Source organism: Mustela erminea, chromosome 6 (genome assembly GCF_009829155.1).
Source record: "Mustela erminea isolate mMusErm1 chromosome 6, mMusErm1.Pri, whole genome shotgun sequence".
Classification (NCBI taxonomy): Eukaryota; Metazoa; Chordata; class Mammalia; order Carnivora; family Mustelidae; genus Mustela; species Mustela erminea.
In genome coordinates this window covers 49,532,935-49,540,969 of record NC_045619.1, presented here as the reverse complement: position 1 = coordinate 49,540,969, position 8,035 = coordinate 49,532,935, and positions in this window count along the sequence as shown.

The following is an 8,035-nucleotide window of genomic DNA, read 5'->3' as shown; positions in this document are numbered from 1 at the left end:
TCTTTTTTTTAAATTTTAATTTTATTTATTTTTTAAATTAACATATAATGTGTTATTTGCCCAGGAATACAGGTCTGTGAATCATCTTAACACATTTCACAGCACTCACTATAGCACATACCCTCCCCAATGTCCATAACCCAGCCATCCTATCTCTACTCCCCTACCCCAGCAACCCTCAGTTTGTTTTGTGAGATTAAAATTCTCTTATGGTTTGTCTCCCTCCCAATCCCATCTAGCAAAATACCATCAATTTTTTTCAAAGAAATGGAACAAATAATCTTAAAATCTACATGGAACCAGAAAAGACCCCGAAGAGTCAGAGGAGCATTGAAAAAGAAAACCAAAGTTGGCAACATCACAATTCCAGACTTCAAGCTCTATCACAAGACTGTAATCATCAAGACAGTATGGTACTGGCACAGAAACAGACATATAGATTAATGAAACAGAATAGAGAGCCCAGAAATGGACCCTCAACTCTCTAGTCAACTAATCTTCGACAAAGTAGGAAAGAATGTCCAATGGAATAAAGACAGTCTCTTCAACAAATGGTATTGAGATAATTGGACAGCCACATGCAAAAGAATGAAACTGGACCATTTCCTTACACCACACACAAAAATAGACTCAAAATGGATGAAAGACCTCAATATGAGACAGGAATCCATCAAAATCCTTGAGCAGAACACAGGCAGCAACCTCTTTGACCTCAGTCACAACAACTTCTTTCTGGAAACATCACCAAAGACAAAGGAAGCAAGGGCAAATATGAACTCTTGGGACTTCATCAAGATCAAAAGCTTTTGCACAGCAAAGGAAATAGTTAACAAAACCAAAAGACAATTGGCAGAATGGGAGAAAATATTTGCAAATGACATATCAGATAAGGGCTAGTATCCAAAATCCATAAAGAACTTATCAAACTCAACAGCCAAAGAACAAATAATCCAATCAAGAAATGGGAAGAAGACATGAACAGACATTTTCTGCAGAGAAGATATCCAGATGGCCAATAGACACATGAAAAAGTTCTCCACATCACTCGACATCAGGGAAATACAAATCAAAACCACAGTGAGAAACCACCTCACACCAGTCAGAACAGCTAAAATTAACAAGTCAGGAAACAACAGATGTTGGCGAGGATGCAGAGAAAGGGGAACCCTCCTACACTGTTGGTGGGAATGCAAGCTGGTGCAGCCACTCTGGAAAACCGTATGGAGGTTCCTCAAAATGTTGAAAATAGAGCTACCCTACAACCTAGCAATTGCACTACTGGGTATTTACCTTAAAGATACAAAGGTAGTGATCCAAAGGGGCATGTACACCCCAGTGTTAATAGCAGCAATGTCCACAAGGGCCAAATATGTACAAATATGTATATATTTATGTATATATATATACACATATATATGCATATATACATATACATAAATATATACATATACATACACAATGGAATAGTATGTGGCCATCAAAAGAAATGAAATCTTGCCATTTGCGACAAAGTGGATGGAACTAGAGGGTATTACGCTGAGTGAAATAAGTCAATCAGAGGATCATATGATCTCTCTGATATGATCTCTCTGATACTAAGAATTTGAGAGGCAGGGCGGGGGGTCATAAAGGGTAGGGAGGAAAATGAAACAGATGAAAATTCTTGATTGAATATCATTTGAATGGTTTATTTTTTTGTTCCAACATCATAACCTAAACGAGGCAAAGAGTTTTCAATTCAATTAATCATGTGTTTATTAGGCTTCTTCTTGTACCATGTTCTGTGCTAGACACTATTAGAGATTGGAAGATGGGAGAAGCAACGTTACTGTGCTTGGTCTAAAACAACAAAAATTATATTTTTGTGTGTGTGATGTATATTGATCTTATTTGAACGTTCCTTAAAAATGAGGTTTCTTGGGGCGCCTGGGTGGCTCAGTGGGTTAAAGCCTCTGCCTTCAGCTCAGGTCATGATCCCAGGGTCCTGGGATCGAGCCCCGTGTTGGGCTCTCTGCTCAGCAGGGAGCCTGCTTCCACCTCTCTCTCTGCCTGCCTCTCTGCCTACTTGTGATCTCTGTCTGTCAAATAAATAAATAAAAACTTTAAAAAAATGGGGTTTCCTCTTTCAGGGGCAAATAATTTAGTGCAGAGGATGAGAATTCCACATATTAAGCAACTAAAAGGCAAGATAAGGAGGAAATTATTCAGTGTTGAATAGTTTGGTGTGGTTAATTGATAAAGGAGCACAGATATGGAAGAATCCGTGAGCAGCGTTGATGGCGGATGGACACTATGGACTGGGGAAATTAGATGAACTTTAAGAATGAGCATGCACTGGGTAGGCAGAGTTAGGCAAGGACTTTCTGTGTGTAGGAAGTAACAAGAAAAAAATGAATAGAGTAGGGCAAGAGTGAGTCCATACCTTGATCAGAACAGAGTGGATGATAACTAGAAATAAGTACTGTGACCCCATGTACCTGTTCACAAATGCCAACCAAAAAAGAAAGAAAGAAAAGGAAAAAAAGAAAAAAAGGAAGAAAAAGAGAAAAAGAACAGAGAGGCAGTCGACAATTAGAAGAGGAGAGTTTGCAATTTTTCATAATAAGCATTTGTGAATTAATAACATTTAAATATATTTCTCAACTTCACTTGTAGTTAAAAAATGATAAAATGACAGTGTTTGAGCCCAAACTGATGTCCTAAACATTAATTACTTACTCCACAATTAAGTCTTTTATTAATAGTATGAAGAAAGGATAATAGCACATATATGGGCTTTTTCTATATTGTCTCATTTAATTTATGTAACAGTTCTGTGAAGTAGGAATTGCTTTGGTTACTACTAAAAGAGATAGGAAAAATAGTGACTGAAAAAAGAAAGGGTTTTTTTCCCCCACCTCACATCAATACCTCCAAAGATAGTCCTGATTCAGCTTCATGGCCATCAGAGACACAGGCTTCTTTCATCACTGTGTTCATCAGACTTAGGCAGTGGCTTCTAGTCTCATGATTGCCTCATGATTATAAGATGGCCACTAGAGCTCCCATCATCACATCCATGTTCCAAGTGGGAGAAGGAAGAAAGGAAGCTGAAAGGCAGAAGGGCATACTTCCTAGCTCTTTCTAAAAAATGATTCCAAGTTTTAAGTTCTCTTTAAAGAGATTTCCAAAAAGCCCAGTTTAGTGATTTCTGAACCATGATCTCAACCCTCTCTGCCAGGGAGGATGGGAAATGTACTTGTAGCTGATCATATTCTGCCCCCAATAATAAGAGTTTCTACTAGTAAGGAAGAGAGAAAAATATACATTGCTAGGCTGCTAGCAATGTCTGTCACAGAAATCTTATTGCCATTTGACCCCCGAGGAGCCAAGCCTCCAAAGTGTTAAGTAAACTACCTCAGTCACATGACCACGCCCGAAGTACAGCTCTTTGATCAGACTTTCTCATGTACATATTGAACTGTGATTCTCCTCCCAGGATTTATCACTTTCCAGCTGCAAGGAGATGCCTCAGTATCATTAAGAGAAGAGAGAACTTGGGCTAAACAATTTTTGACGTGTATACATTGGTACAGTTGAGGTTTGTGTAGGTGTGGTTTGTGGGTGTCTTGGAAATCAAGCTTCTACACAGATAACATATCTGATATGATATATATTTAATTTCAACTTCACTGACCAGGTCTTTCCCTTCACCCCCTTTCATTTAACACTTATCCATTTGTCATTCTTTCCCAAATATCCACATTTCTGCCTCTTTCAGATCTGATATCCAGCTACTTACACCATTCTTTAAAATTATTAATTAATTAATTGGTAGAGAGAGAGAACACAAGCAGGGGGAGTGGGAGAGGGAGAAGCAGGTCTCCCGCAGAGCAGGGAGCCTGAGGCGGGGCTCCACATGGGCTTGATCCCAGGACTCTGGGATCAGGATCTGGGCTGAAGGCAGATGCTTTACGACTGAGCCACCCAGGCACCCCTACTTACACCACTTTTTTTTTTTTTTTTTGTAGCTGAATGTTTACTGAATTTTTTGTGAACTCTTGTGAAAGAATTTAAATTGTATACAGTTGATTCTCATTATTTGCAGTAGTTATAGTCTACAAAGTTTCTACAAACACTAAATTAACAAATACTGAACCACTGCTTCTAGGGGAAAATGGAGTTAGGGTTCTATGAGTCTTTGGTTATATACTTACACCATTTTTAAGAGAAATTGTGAGCAAAAACTTATAGAGGGAAGAATTTTACTCAACCTCAATCCTCAACCTACAAACTATTTTTTGAACATTTACTCTGTACATATCACTGTGACAGGTAGTACCACGTTTTATATGAAACATAAGGTACAATCATGCTTGATCTCAAGAAGTAAGCACTCTACTTGGGGAAATAAAATGTATTCACATTAAATGACAGTTAATAGTATAAGGTCATATATATCAGTACAGGTCAAATGAGAGATAGGAAATGAATACTCTAAGTGTTGAGAGAAAGGAAAAATCCTTTGGCTTCATGAGACCAAAGGGCATTGATTTGATCCTTGTGGATTTTAGAAAATTCAAAAGGAGATGAGAGGTTTCCTTAGATGGAAACATCAAAGTCAGAGCAATGGGATACTAATGGATGTGTTCAAGTGATGGGAGTGGGTGGGTCTGGCTAAGACAGCTGGTTAGTATGGGAAAGAAGGGAGGAGTAAGGCTGGAGAAGTAGTTTAGGGTCAGATAATGGAGAGCTTTAATAGCCACGTGAAGGAATGTGGAATGGATATACATTTGGATTTTATCCAAACCATATATAGGATCTATTTTTTAATTTAAATTTAATTAGCCAACATACAGAACATCATTAGTTCTGGATGTAGAGTTCAGTAATTCATCAGTTGCATATAACACCCAGTGCTTATCATACAGGATTTAGAAAGCACCTAATGAAACTCTTGATTTAAAGGTACTACTAACTCCAAGTCTATGTAAACAGTGTTCTGTACAAGCAATTTCCTCCACACTGGTGTTCTTTTTCTGATCCCATGGCCTCTCTTCTCCTTCAGCCTGCTTTGCATTTGAACTGGCCTCTTCATCGGCACTTTTACAGGATGAGAGTAAGGGAAAAAATACCAGTCCATTTTAGGTACAGGTTTTTCCAATTTTACTAAAACTTTAAAGAAAAGAAATCTGAAAGCAATCTCTAGAATATGGTCTTTGATTATTACACAATTGTGTCAGAAAACAAACAAGTGGTGACCCTGGGAGCAATGTAGGTACAGACTGTCCACGCATTGGAACTAGGGGAGATGCTGTTGTTCTTTTCTCTGTGCCTGACTTCGTGTCATTGGTGGTTGCAAATGAGGTATCTTGCAAAATGATAGTGGTAGTCTTGGTTCTGTCCAGTCCTAGGAAGAGAACTAGGTGAGGAAATTGTAGTAGTTTCTCAACAGACATTCCTTCAAGCAATCCAGTAACATTATCTTATTTAAAGCTATCGAGAATATTTGTGGGTTGCAAGTAACAGACAATCTAACCCAAATAGGCTTAAGCAAGAAAGGAACTCATTAGTTCACAGAAGTTACCATGGACAGTATGTTTGTCACTCTCCCACCCTAGTTCATATACTGAAATTCTAATTAAAAGGCGGAGCCTTTGGGAGGTGACTAGGTCATAGGGTGGAACCCTCATGAATGAGATTAGTTTTCTTACAGAAAAGCTCCAGAGATCTCTCTCTTCTAACATGTGAAGATACAGGGAGAAATCTGTAACATGGAAGAGATCCTTACCAGAACCCAACCATGCTGGCACTCTGATCTCAGAATTCCAGGCTTCGGAAATATGAGGAATACATTTCTGTATTTATATGCTACTCAGTCTATGGTTCTTTGCGATAGCTGTCTGAGCCAAGGAGTCATGCATGGCTTTACTGTAACCGGATCCACTGGAGGGACTGAAGTGATGCCTTCAGGGCACTGTGCCCATCAGTCTCTCAATCCTGTTTTCTGGTGCATTGTGTTATTTCTTACACTCATGCTAGCAAGATGACTACCAGTTTCTTTAGGTGTCAAGGTTCAAATCCAATGGGAAAGAGCATATGCTTCCTCTCAACAGTTGCAACAAAGCTTTCCAGATTGTATCTCTTCAGATCTGATGAGATACTTGATTTTCCAAGTCTGAGTCTCATGCCCCTCCACAGAGTAGGTGTTCAGTCACTCCATTCAAAGCACTTGGACTTAGAATGAAAAACAACAGTGATTCCCATGGCACTATCACCAGAAGAAGGGGAAATGGACACTGGCGGGGGCGGAGGCAAGACAGAGATTGCAAACATCTACAATTGTCACATTCTAAAATGGCATTTTAAAATAATACATTGCACATTTTCCGCATCCTTTTCAACTTTCCCATACCATTGTCATATGACATTTATAAAAAGAGAATATGTGTATCCCCAAATATCCACTGCCAGACCCTAGACTATAATTTTATTTTAGACCAATTTTTTGAGTGTATAGGGAACTAGACTTCATGAAGCAAATGTTCCATGTTCAGAGACTCACTTTTATTATGATAGTTCACCTTCACAACAATGCTTCGATGCAGGCATATTCTTATTTTTTCTGTTTAAAGAGGCTAATCATCTTGCCCAGTATCACATAGGTAAAGGAGAATAGGTACTGGTTCTAGAAATCAGTCTTCTGGCTCAAAAGCCATCATGCTTCTATCATGCTATGCTACCCCAAAGTCTGCGTTATGTCCCAGAGCCCATTCTCATTTCCATGATCATAAAATTATGCTGTGTGTGATCACAGTTTTTTTCCCCCTCATTAAATTCCAAACCTCTGCCTATTTGTAAAGATAAAGAATCCAAGATGTGAGAGCTTAAAGGGACCTTAGAAAGAATCTAGTTCAAAACTAAAAATCCTGCCTCAAAAGACAAGGAGCCTGGGCACAGAGGAACATTGGTAGTTCAAGATCATAAACATAGACAGTGGCCCTGGTCGGGGCACCTAATTTTCAGATTCATGCCCTAGCTCCTTCACTTTCTTTCTTTGCTTGAATATGACCTTGGGAAATTTACAGTAGCTTCTGTGGCTTTAGTTTGTTCCTCTTTAAAATAAGGGCCAAAGTACTGAACTTCATTGATTCCCAAGTGTGTATTATCTTAAATTTTAAAATATAAAAATGGGTCAAATGGAAAGAAAATCATAGTTTAATTGTTTTTACTTTCTTAATAGTGTATATATAAAACAATGGCATGTGTCACAGTCAATGATGTCTTAGATTCTATGAAATATGGAAATACAACCTTCATGGGGTTATTGTGCAGGTATAATAAAATAATAAAGTCATATCATTTAGAATAAGTGCTGGCACATAGCAAATGTTGAGTAAATGTTAGTGTGGTGATGATGGTAACAATATATATAAATCAGAACATGTGTATGGCTTAACTCAAGTATTCTTTTTAGGCTATAAAATTATCCCTAAGTTTTGTCACCATTTATAATTTTGTCTCTTCGACTTTGGGTAGGATTCCCTTTCTTATTCTTCATTTCTGAGTGTTGTACTCTAGAACTAAACCACTGCCCCCAAATTCCATTTGAACTAAATTATCTAGATTAGTTTTTCCCTTGTGCAAATCATGTGGCGAAGTGACAAATTGTCACTCATGTTTGTATTATATAGATACAGGGCATAGCTTGTGCTTCTTTCCTTATTCTTTATAGTCAGTTAATAAAAGTGGTTTTTTGGAGGGGGGGATTGCTTTTTTTTTGTTTTGCTTTTTTCTTTCTTTCTTTCTTTTTTTTTTTTTTTTATGAATAGTTGCATTCAGAACTCTCAACCTCACCTTTTATGACACAAAGATGCATCACAGCAGGTAAATTGGCATGAGGTTTTTTTTTTTTTTTTTTTTTTTTTGGAGTAGAGATTTATTTTTGCCTAGGCTAGTAATGATGGTTTTCTCTATTAAGAAGGGAAGTCTGACAGAATTCAGATGTAAGCTCAAATTGGCACAATATCAATATAAGTCAAGTTTTATTGATTTC